Below are 12,445 nucleotides of genomic sequence, written 5' to 3'. Positions count from 1 at the left end.
CAAAAAAAAAAAAAAAAAAAAAAAAAAAAAAAGTCTAATTTGCCTGTATCTCTCTCTCTCTCCCCCCTCCCTTTTTCTCCTCCTGTTTTTTGATGTTTTTCTGTCTGTTATGGTAAGAGGCTTTCCTCAAATGTCTGGTAAGCCTTGTGTGTCTGTGTCTTTTTAATGTTTTAAAAACAGGGGACTACATGCTGATTGGAGGGGTATGTGTGTGAGAGAGAGAGATCAAGAGAAAGGGAGAGGAGGGGAGGAAAGTTGCTAGTGGGCTTCACTGATGGGGTAACCTTGTTGTTTCCTTAGGTGGGCAGTGGGGTGGTCATCAAAATGTCAGTGTATGTGTGACTTTTCTTTTGAGCAGGATCAAACTCCTAGCTGCCAATGTCTTAGAAAATCTCACTATTCAGTTTTATGACTTTTATTTCTTCAATGTTCAGACCAATGCTTCACCACTTCCTTAAGTTGTTTCCTGAGTTCAAATCATCTCCACCAGGGGATAGAATGTGATACCTCAATTTCTGGGGTTCATCTCAGGCCCAATCAGCTATGATCAGGGGACCTGATCACATGTTATAGAGTTGCCACTTTGGCACTGAGGTGAATGTATTTTCCCAAGCGAATTTGAATAAGAGGAAATTATGGGCATACTCTTCATAACGCACATTCTTAAATCTGATTTTGCTTGAAGTACTTCTGAAAGTTCTGATGTCCTTATATTTTCAAGGAAATCACTCCTCTTGATTTGGGAAAGTGGGGAAATAATCAAGCTATCTTGAGTAGTCAGCTTCTTCTTGTCAGGAACTTAAGAATTTTCATAAGACCCACTTGGGACACATTCCAGATGATGGGATGTCCATTTCTGTTCAGAGATGGTTAGTAACTTTGCTATTTCAAAACATTATCTATGGGATATGCAGAGGACATAAAATCAGCTTGAAACTTCCTTCATTCTTTAGGTAGAGTCTGTTCTAAATTTAAAGGAGGGAAATTTGGGGATAACCAAGGTCCTACTGCCACCTTATATTTCCCATTGCCAACTGGCATAGTTAAAAAGAAAGAATAAACTTTGTATTCAGACAGACTTCAATTTGAGCCAGAGCCACTCACTAGCTGTGTGACTTAGGGCATGTTCTTCAAACTTGGAGGTTCAATCTCCCCCTCTATTTAAAATGCAAATAATAAAGCTTGTTCTATTCATACTCATCAGTAACACTTGCATGTTAAACGTGGTAGTTTTTCTCATGCTCTTATGTCTCACATAATTCTAGTGACTCAAAGTCATAGTGCAAACTTTTTACCCTAGTGGGAAAGTCAGGTTGATTCCTCTCCTGTTCTGCTGAGGACACTGCTGGGGCAGGACATAGTGTGTAGGGAGCTTAGATCAATGACAGGTTGGCGTATCATTCATTTAATAGCTGAAATGGGTGGGACTGAGGAAATGACTAGAGCGGTAGCATCTTGGAGAAAAGGCAAATTAAGAGCTACGCAGTCAATTTGTCAAATTCAAGAAGCTGAGTTGTACACAAACTGGACTAGAACGTGAACAATCAATCATGCATGAGATTTTAAAGTGGGGTTGGGAGGCAGAATTTGGAGAAATTCCCAGAACCACAAGATATGTCTCCTCTACTCCAGGCAGGGTGTGGTCTGAGGGCTTAAGACAGCATGGTGTTTTTTATTATCTTTTATCTTCTACTTATTTTTGTAGAAATTAAACATGTACATAAGTATAAGGGGGTTAAAAGCAAAAGCCCACATTTCTGTTACCCCTTCTGATTCTGTTTCTATGCATTTACACACATACATAAAATACTTTTTAAAAACATAAATGAGATCAATCTGTACATCTTTTAAATTTAATATATTTTTAAGATTCGTTCAATAAATATTATGAACTTTAGGTAATAGAGATTTCTGTTTTATTCACCTATTTGCTACATCTCTCTTTTCAATGGTTTTTTTCATACTGATACAGGTATATTCATATATTTTTTAAATAGTGGCAGAACTATTTTACAGCATAAGAGACATTGTTTTCTTTCAGTTTGAGTCTTGCCTTTCTGTTTTCAAATGCTACCTGTCAATAGCTTTTAACCTTAGTTAATTCCAATTTATCATTCTTTTCTAAGTAATGCTTTTTTTTGTATCTTATCTAAGAAAATCTTCGCCTATCCCTAGGTTGTGAAGATTTTCTCATGTCTTCTTTTAGAAGTTTAATGGTCTGATCTTTATATCAATCCTTTAATTAAGACTTGACCTGGTCTGAATCACCGAGATTGGTCCAGAAATGTAGTCACAGGATTTTTGCTTGAAAGTTTCTGGGGTGATAAATTTTGTGAGATATAAACCTAAAGCTGCTTTTAGCCATTTTTGCTGCCTGAGAATGAAGCTGATGCAGAAGAAAGCAGAGAACAGAAATGGAAAGAGGCCGGTTCCTGACAACATGGTTTGAACACCTGGGGCTCCAGGACCTGCAGTCATAGGTCCTAGGCCCTTTCAGTTACAAGAGCCAATCAATCCCTATTTTGGCTTTAGGCAGTTTGAGCTGTACTTATTTTGACTACCGTAAAATTTTAGGTAACTAATGAACATTGTAAGGATGTGGCATCACTTATTTAATCAGTCCTCTATGAATGGGCATTTAAGTTGCTCAAAGTTTTAGTTATTTTAAGTCATGCAGTCCCTGGAGCTGGTAGAAGGAGGTGGATGGCAGAAGATGTTGGGTAAATTAAAGGGCCAATTTTTTGTGAGAGACACAGATAATTTCATAAGAATAAAGCAGCAAGAGGCTGCTTTGAGCCTGCATAGCTAAACCAAGAGAGAAATGACTGTGTCATCAGACTCTTCATTAGAGGACTGGGGGTTTCTGTTCTACGGGCAAAGGAGTGGCCAGGAAGGAGAAAGGGCTGTTCTCTACGTCTCAGCATCAGCACCAGGCAAGGGGAGAAGGCAGACAGGCAGGGCAGCTGCCTGCCTGAGTCTCCCGAGCTGGGCTCTGCTCAGGCTCTTGTCATGCTTGTGATCACATCTTGTCTTCAGCTGTTTCCACAGACCTTTTCTCTCTACTCATACAACATGTCATAGCCCTTTGCAAAGTGACCTTTAGACCCTGTGCTAATCAGTTTTGGCTGCTACAATAAAGTAACAGACCAGGTGGCTTATAAACAATGAACATTTATTTCTCACAGTTCTGGAGGCTGGAAGTCTGTGATCAAGGTGCCTGTGTGGTCAGGTTCTGATGAAGGCCCTCTTTTGTGTGCAGACTGCTGTCTTCTCATTGTGACTTCACATGGTGAAAAAATAATGGCAGGGGGCGGTGCCTAGAGAGCTCTCTGAGGTCCCTTTTATAGGGGCACTAATCCCATCCATGCTCTGCCCTCATAACTTAATCACCTCCCAAAGGCCCCATTTCCTAATACCATCATATTGGGGATTGAAATTTCAACATATGAATTTTGACACATTCATATTGCAGATCCCAAAACACATACAACAAGAAACTCTGAATGTAATCATTTGAATAACTTTCAAGTTTGCAAGTAAAAATCTGTTATACAGGCATTATTATTATTATTATTATTATTATTACCATGGCTCATTTGAAAATGAGAATGTATAGAGGAAATAGAAGAGGGCTTCAGCATAATATTTGGAGTGGTTTGGAACGACTAGTAGATTAAAATCCTCGGGTGAGCTAGTTTTTATGCCTCAGTTCTTAATCTATAAACTATGCATAGCAAGCACTTTGTTCATGTAATTATTGCGAGGATTGAATGAGATAATTTTTGGCAGCATGGCATATGGGAAATAACTGATGAATGGTAACAGACATTATTAATAAACAAAGGCTCAGAGAAATAGAGACATGTCCAAGTTCTCATAACTAGGGAGGATCCAGAACAGTCTTGGATCCATCTATGACTTCTGATTCTTGTTTTTTCCACTACACAGCTTTTGTTTTGTTTTGTTTTTTAGATAGGGTCTCACTCTGTTGCCCAGACTGGATGGAGTACAGTAGTGTGATCATGGCTTATTGTAGCCTTGAACTCCTGGGCTCAAGTGGTCCTCCTGCTTCAGCCTCCCAAGGTCCTGGAATTTCAGGCATTACCCACGGTGCCCTGCTCCACTGCACAGCTTCTGACTGTTAATTGGGCAGTCAGGGAAGTCCCAGACTAGTCTCTCAGCCAGTGAAGGGACAGTATGGAGATAAAATGTTTCCCAGCTCTGTTAACTGTTGGATGATTTCCCGTTCTTAAACATCCTCCAAAAACTGGTGTTTTTAGAATGAGACCCTCGCTGGTGCTGACCTAATACCAAGTCAAGGTTTTCTACCACAACTAAGACCTCAACAAATTGTTAATTTCTCAGAGCTCCCAGCCCAGGCTCCCCCTGGCGGCTGCTGTGGAGAAGCACCCAGTGCCAACTGGGCAAGGGAGCCTCCGTGCCTGCAGCAGAGGGGTCAAGAGCACACGTGGCCGCCATTTGTATTTACTAAGCCCAAGCAGGGCAAACACTTCACAGAATGCACGCAGCTTGTGACACAATCCTTCCCTGGGGGAGGACACACTCACATTCTGCTCTGGGGATTCCAGAACCAAGAGGATAAACAGTGGCAGGGGACAGAGCCGAGGTCCTCTGGGAGGAAAGTGGCTGAGGAATGGGGTGGAGGAGGCTGAAGCCTTTTCTGGCCTCTCTAAATCTTAAGAATCTGGCTGACATCCCTCAGGGCTGGGGTTATAATGGTACCTGCGGTGCTTAGCCAGCCTGGCCTAGGGAACTTTCTTGTCCAATCTGGACCAAGCCCTGAGCTTTGTGCAGCCTGTGTCTGTTCTTGGTCACACATTTGAAAACTCCAGTTTTTGACTACCCAGTTTCTAATAGATTTTGATGGAAGCCCGTGCCATTTAATCCCCAGGACGCCCCTATGAGCTAGATTCTTTTATTATCCTCATCTTGGAGATGAGGAGACTGCAATTCGGAGATCCTATGTCTCCTGCCAAGGATCACACACCCATGCAATGGAAAAGTTGGCATTGAAGCCTAGTTCTGAGAACTTCAAGGGCTGTTTTCCTTCCACCAGGCTATCCTACACTGAACACCGTAATTATTTGTTACCTACAGACACCACCAATCACAGAACTGAAGAAAAAACCTGGAGTCAAAGCAAAAGGGAAAAGCCTCATTATCCACAGTTCTACTTGTGTCTTCCTTCCTTGCTTCCTACGCCTCTCCCTCCCTGCTCCCAGTGGTTTGTTACAGGCCTTCCTTTTATGACAGAACCACTGCCAAGCCACAATTTCCTGTGTTTTGTCTTATTACCCAGGGAAGAAAGTAGTGTCTGCTGGCCTGATCTGTAACTCACGCCATAATTACTTCTGAACTGTTAGGGTTCAGAGGGCTGGCTAAAGATCTCCAAGAAATACCAGAACCTTCTGATTCTGTCATCCCTTGGCTGGAACTTAGAGACAAGTAACATTATTGGAGCACTATTAAATATCATATTCTGATTTATAGATAGATATTCTAAGGGGTATGTGTCTGTGTGTGTATACACACACACTGTGTACACTTTGGGTCTGGGCTCTTGCTCAGCATAACACTTTTGAGGTTTATCCATACTGTTGCATGTATCAGTGGTTTGTTTCTTTTTATTGCTGAGTAGTACTCCGTCGTGTTGATATACAACAATTTGTTTATTTATTCACCATTCCTCCTGATAGACATTTGTGTGGTTTCCAGTTGCGATCTGTTATGAAAAACGCTGCTATGAACATTTGTGTACAATTCTTTGTTTAGACATATGCTTTTATTTTCTTTCAAATGTTTTTATTTCTTATAAATGAAAGTTCTGGGTTGTATGCAGTGTGTGTTTAATGTTTTAAGAAATTGCCAAAGTGTTTTTCCAAGTGGTACCATTTTATATTCCCACTATCACTGTTGGAGTTTCCGTTGTTCTGCATTCTCATTAACACTTACTATTATTAGTGTTTTAAATTTCAACCATTACACATAAGTTTTAGTTCATGTTATCCCATAATTTTAATTCCCATTTCCCTGAAGATTGATTATGTTGAACATATTTCAAATATTTATTAGCTTCCCATAATCCTCTTTTGTGAAATGGAGGTTTAAATATTTTGCCCATTTAAAAAATGTCAGGCCACTTATCTTTTTCTGAATGAATTATAGAAGTTCTTTATATATTCTGGATACAAATTCCTTGTCAGGGCTGGGGACAGTGGCTTACTCCTGTAATCCCAACATTTTGGAAGGCTGCGGTGAGTGGATTACCTGAGGTCAGGAGTTCAAAACCAGCCTCGCCAACATGGTGAAACCCAGTCTCTACCAAAAATACAAAATTTAGCTGGGCATGGTGGCACACGCCTGCAATCCCAGCTACTTGGGAGGCTGAGACAGGTGAATCTCTTGAACCCAGGAAGCAGAGGTTTCAGTGAGCCAAGATCACACCATTGCACTCCAGCCTGGGTGACAGAATGAGTCTCTGTCTCAAAAAAAAAAAAAAAAAATTTCCTTGTCAGATGTGTGTTTGTCCATGTGTTTGTGTGTGTGTATATATATATATATATTTTTTTTTTTTGCATACATATGTTTGTGTGTATATAAGAATGACTATGTAACTATATATTATATACATGTGTCTAAAACTTGCCTTTTTAATATTTAAGAATGATGTCTTTCACAGGAGTTTTTAGTTTTTATTAAGTCCAATTTGTTAATTTTGTTCTTTTGTGCTTAGTGCTTTTTTGTGTCTATCCGAAAAGAAAATAACAAAAAAGAAAATCACACATGCAAAGTCTTGAACCCTAAGTTTGCAAAAATTTTCTCATGTGTTTAGAAGTTTAATAGTTTTAGCATCTTTGTTATTCTTACGGTAATTTTAGAGTTAATTTTTATGTATGTTTGTGGTAAGGTTATTAGTTCGTTTTCACACTGCTATAAAGAACTACCTAGAAAGAGGTTTAATTGATTCACAGTTCCAGATGGCGGGGGAGGTCTCAGGAAACTTACAATCATGGCAGAAAGCAAAGGGGAAGCAAGTCACCTTACATTGTGGCAAGAAACTGACAGAGTGAAGGGGGAACTGCCAAACACTTTTAAACTATCAATCAGGTCCCGTGAGAACTCATTCACTATCATGAGACAGCATGGGGACATTGCCCCCCCATGATCTGATCCAGATACCCCCCACCAGGTCCCTCCTTCAACACATGGGAATTACAATTCGAAGTGAGATTTGGGTGGGAATACAGAGCCAAACCATATCATAAGCGGTGAGGTCAAGTTTTTCCAAATGAAGATACAAAGTTGTTTCATCACCATTTGTTAAAAAGACTGTTTTTTTCCTCATGGAATTACTTTGGCAACTTTGTTAAAAATTAGTAGATCATATATAATCTGTTCCTGGACCACAAATACTATTCCTTTGATTTATATGTCTGCCGTTATAACATCACACTGTCCTGATTGTAGCTTTGCTTTTTTTTTTTTTTACATGGAGTCTTGCTCTGTTGCCCAGGCTGGAGTGCAGTGGCATGATCTTGGCTCACTGCAACCTCTGCTTCCTGGGTTCAAGCAATTCTCCTGCCTCAGCCTCCAGAGTAGCTGGGATTACAGGTACCTGCAACCACTCCTGGCTAATTTTTGTATTTTTTTTTTTTTAGTAGTAATGGGGTTTCACTATGTTGGCCAGGCTGGTCTCAAACTCCTGAGATCAGGTGATCCACCCGCCTCAGCCTCCCAGAGTGCTGAGATTATAGGCATGAGCCACCATGCCCAGCCTGGATTATAGCTTTATAATCAGGTAATATAAGTCCTCCAACTTAGATCTTTGTCAAATTATTTGGGTATTTAATGTCCTTTGTAAATTTTGGAATAAGTTTATCAAATCTAAAAATAATCTGTTAAGAAAAAAACCAAAGTGAAAAAAAGAAAAAACAAACAAACAAAACAATAAAATTAATCTATTGAGATTTTGATAGGAATCGAGTTAAAGATATAAATTAATTTGGAAAGTATTGATATATTAACAATATTGAGTTTTCCGTTCTATGAACATAATATATCCCTCTGTTCATTTAAATTGTCTTTAATTTCTCTTAGCGGTGTTTTAGTTTCCATTTTGCAGGTCTTAAATAATTTTTAAAAATTTATACCTAAGTAGTTCAACTTTTTGAATGCTCTTAAAAATGATATTTTAGTTCCTTTTCCAGTTGTTTGTTACTAACACATGAAGATGCAATTGATTTTTGTATGTTAATCTTGTATGCTGAAACAAGGTTAATTTCATTTATTAATTCTAGTAGGAAGGCTTTTTAGGATTTTCTAGGTATACAATCATGTCACATGTAATTAAAAATAGTTTTATTTCTTTCTTTCCAAATGGCATGCCCTTATCTTTTTGTTTCGCTTTTTTTGCATTAGCTAGGACCTCTAGCATAATATTTCCTTCTTCCAAATTTTATGTGGAAAAACATTCAGTTTTACACCATTCAGTGTGATGTTAGATATAGGTTTTTGTAGATACTGTTAATCAAGTTGAAGAAATGCTATTCCTAATTTGCAGAGTTTTGATCATGAATGGATGTTAACTGTTGTTACTCTTCCTACATCTATTAAAATGCACCATATTCTGTTACTGTGACATGATAATTTAACACATTGCATCATAAATTAACATTAAATCCTGTTAATATCTAAATATGATAAATTACATTCATTGATTTATAAATGTGAAGCCAACATTGTATTCTAGGAATAAACCCCACTTGATTATGAATTACTATTCTTTAAAAATATTACTAGATACAAATTGCTAATTGTGTTTGCAGGATTTTTTTTTTTTTTTTGCAGGATTTTTAAATTCATGTTCACAAAGGACAGTGATCTATAGTTTTCTTTTCACATAATGTCTTTCTCAAGTTTTGTTAACAGGGACTACCAGCCTCATCTTTATTTTCTGAAAGAGCTTGTGTAGAGTTTTATTTTTTTTTTTCTTGAAATGTTTGAATGTTGAATGTAGAATTCATTCGGAAGCCATCTGGCCTCAGAGATTTTTTTGTGTGTAGAGGCATTTCATTAGAGATTTAATTTCTTTAGTAGGACGTAGATTTATTCAGATTTTCTATTTCTTCTTGAGTCAGTTTTGTTAAGTTGCAGTCTTTTAGGAAATGTGTCCATTTCATCTAAGTTGCCAAATTTGTTGGCATTATATTATTGATAATATTTTATCCTTTTAATATCTGAAATATCTGTAATCATGTTCTCTTTCACATTCCTGATATTAGCAATTTATGTCTATTATTCTTTTTTTTTCTTTTTGAGACAGGTCTGTCTTTGTCACCTAGGCTGTAGTGATGTGATCATAGCTCACTGTAATTTCAAACTGCTAGGTTCAATCAATCCTCCTGCCTCAGCCTCTCTAGTAGCTGGGACTAAAGGCATGTACCATCATGCCCAGCTAATTTCTTTTTTTTATTTTTGGTAGAGGAGGTCTTGCCATGTTGCCCATGCTGCATTATTTTATTCTTGAGAAGTTGATGTAGGGTTTTATTAATTATATTGATTATTTAAGAGAACTAACTTTTGCTTTCATTGATTTTTGTCTGTTGTATATCTGTTTTTATGTTATTATTTTCTGTTCTTGGTTATACTATTTCTTTTTACATATTTTGGGGGTATAATTTGCTCTTCTTTTTCTAGCTTCTTAAGGTTACATTATTGACCCCATTCTCTGCCCATTGATTCAGAGTTTGCATTTTGCCTGCCTGATCTTTTATAGCCAGTGTTATGTTAAATGCTTTCCTCATTCTTATTCATTCTTTTATTATTTTGGATCATGCCTTGTTTTCTCTAATTTGTTTTTATGAGTAAGACATATAGAACCTACCTTGTTCTTCTTTGACTTGTGCACAAATATTAACTTAGTGTTCTGTATATGCTACATGGTAAATGAATAATTATTAAAAAATAATATTTTAGTGTGTTTCCAAGCACCAGATCTATATAAAGAGTGGGGAACAATGCACCTAAGAAGAGTTGAGCTTAACAGTCCTATTTGGTCATCAAAAGCCAGCTCAGACATCATCTTTTCTTGGAAGGAGTCTTCATAGTCAGAAAACATTGCTCTTTCATTCCATTTTCTTTATATTGTATACACCCTCTTGTTATGTATCACAATATTTAAAAAATTAGCTTATAGGTTAGTCTCCCCTACTGTAGTCTTAGGTTTTTGACAAAAGGGACACTATCTTGTTCCTTGGTGCCTAAAACAATGCCTTGATATACAGAAATTATCCATTAAATGTTTAGGTGAATGACAGAAGAAAAGGCCTTTCCGTGCTTCTGAAGTCTGGTGAAACATTCGGAACATATGTAACAATCTGTGCTATGTTGTGCTGTATTTCAGAGAATAAACACGCAGGCCTATTGTGTTTTTGAAATGGGTTTTAAATAGAAAAAGTTTTGGCATGTGTTGTAAGTTACTGTTCTTCCTCAGAGTAGGGTCCAGAGTCAATCAGTGTCTAGGACCCCAAAGCATATGGACACTACCACTATTTAACCCCCACTTTAATGTCTCAAGAGAAGATGACTGGTGTAAGCCAAACTAACCTCTCCTGCCTTTGTTCTCAGAGATGAGGACTGGTTCACAAAGAAAGAGGGCCTGCAGCTCCACTATTTCAGAAATGCTTAATTCAGATCACTTAGATAATGGGAAATGTCCCAAAACTCCAGCCAGATCAATTTGTTCCCCCTCCCTAGGGCTATTATCATGGTGTCCTTGCCAAAGCTCTCAACAAGTCTTCATAATCTCTTACATGCTTGGTTCTCTGCAGAGCTTTTCAGGCACTTTCCTACCCATTATCTTTTCTAATCGTCAAAACAGCTGCTGTATACAATATTCTAGAGGGCACCAAATGAAGGAAAGAGATCCAGCTCTGGAGCTAGACAGCCCTGACTCAGTTCCTGCTCTGCCACTTACTGATGTGGCAGGGGGCAAATATCTTTATCTCACTGAGCCACAGTTTTCTCATTTGTAAAATGGGGATAATACCTCAAAGGCTTCTTGTGTAACTTAGAGCTAATATGTATAAACCATTTAGCACAGGGTTTAGTACCTGGTGGGTGCTGATAAATTGTAGCTATCATTGCTATTATTTTCATGTTCTGTTAATGTAATTACTTTGGTTTCTTATAGCAGTTCAGGGTAAGATTGAACCAGGTGTCATAATGCAGTGAAATAGTGCTAATGGCTAATGGGCATCATATGTATTGTCAATTAAGTGACTTTTTTCATACAACATTTTCTAAAAGCAAGGGTAGAGGGAAGTTTAAAAACCTAAAACAATAACAACTAAGTACCAAATTAAGTGGAACAAAGGCAGGCCCTGTAGCTTAAATATTGCTGAAGTGCAATTATATCTGTCCTGGAATCAGTGCAGACCTTGTACTTAAAGTGGCTGCTTTGGAGTATTATTAGTTTATTTTTTCCTATGAACAATTTAACAAAAAATTGAACTGGCATCTATGCAGTGCTGAATGCTAAGTTTAGAGAGAGAAACTAATACATAAACCTTTGATTTGCTGAATAAACCTTTGCTCTTCCACAGAAGGCTACGAAGAACATAGAGCATGGAGCCTCTAACTCTGCTTGGGAGAACTGGGGGTTGTGGGAGAGTTAAAGGATAGGTTGGGTTTTCCTCATTCGGTGTTAACACTAACACCGTGTTCCAGCTGTGCTGAGGTTTTGTGAAGATCTCTGTAGGAAGTGGTGAAGGGACGATTAGCTTGGCATGATAATCAAACGTTAGCTCTAGAGTTAGGCAGAACTCTGAGGGAGAATCCATGCCCTGTCATTGATGAGCTCGATGAATCTTGGATAAGTTGGTAGGTGCTTGTGCTTACCCAACTAAAAATGGAGATGCTAGTAATATCTAGTTTGAAAACTTGAAGGGACCAACAAAAAATTTCCTACCTTCCTCATTTAGGTTTGGAACTCATTGAAAGGGTGGAAATTAGATAGATGGGTATAAAAATGTCATGTTACTACTCATAAAACTGTATTGAAAACCTTGGATACTTAAAAATGATGGGCTTCCTAATTCCACACCCCAATAATGAACATAGTCACTAGGCACTGGTGGAAATGAAAACTGCAGGCCCCTTTTAGGAGGCAGATCTGCTCTGCTAAGCTTACTCAGCAAGCGGACTCAAATGCATTGAGATCAAAGAGTGGTTCTACACATGGCTGGCCAAATGCATCTAGTTTCCTCTTCCCAACTAACCAGTGGGTTGAGAGGTAAGCAAGAGGCTAAGAGTTTGCTATAGTGAAGATCCTTAATTCTACCAGAAAATCTGAAGCCTGGGAACGGGAGGGTGCTTCCAACATCCATATTAGCAAAGAACTGGATTAAATATGTGGTAGGATATA

Source organism: Sapajus apella, unplaced genomic scaffold (genome assembly GCF_009761245.1).
Source record: "Sapajus apella isolate SASKATOON/1434 unplaced genomic scaffold, GSC_monkey_1.0 scaffold47, whole genome shotgun sequence".
Taxonomy (NCBI): Eukaryota; Metazoa; Chordata; class Mammalia; order Primates; family Cebidae; genus Sapajus; species Sapajus apella.
This window is presented reverse-complemented; position numbering follows the sequence as displayed.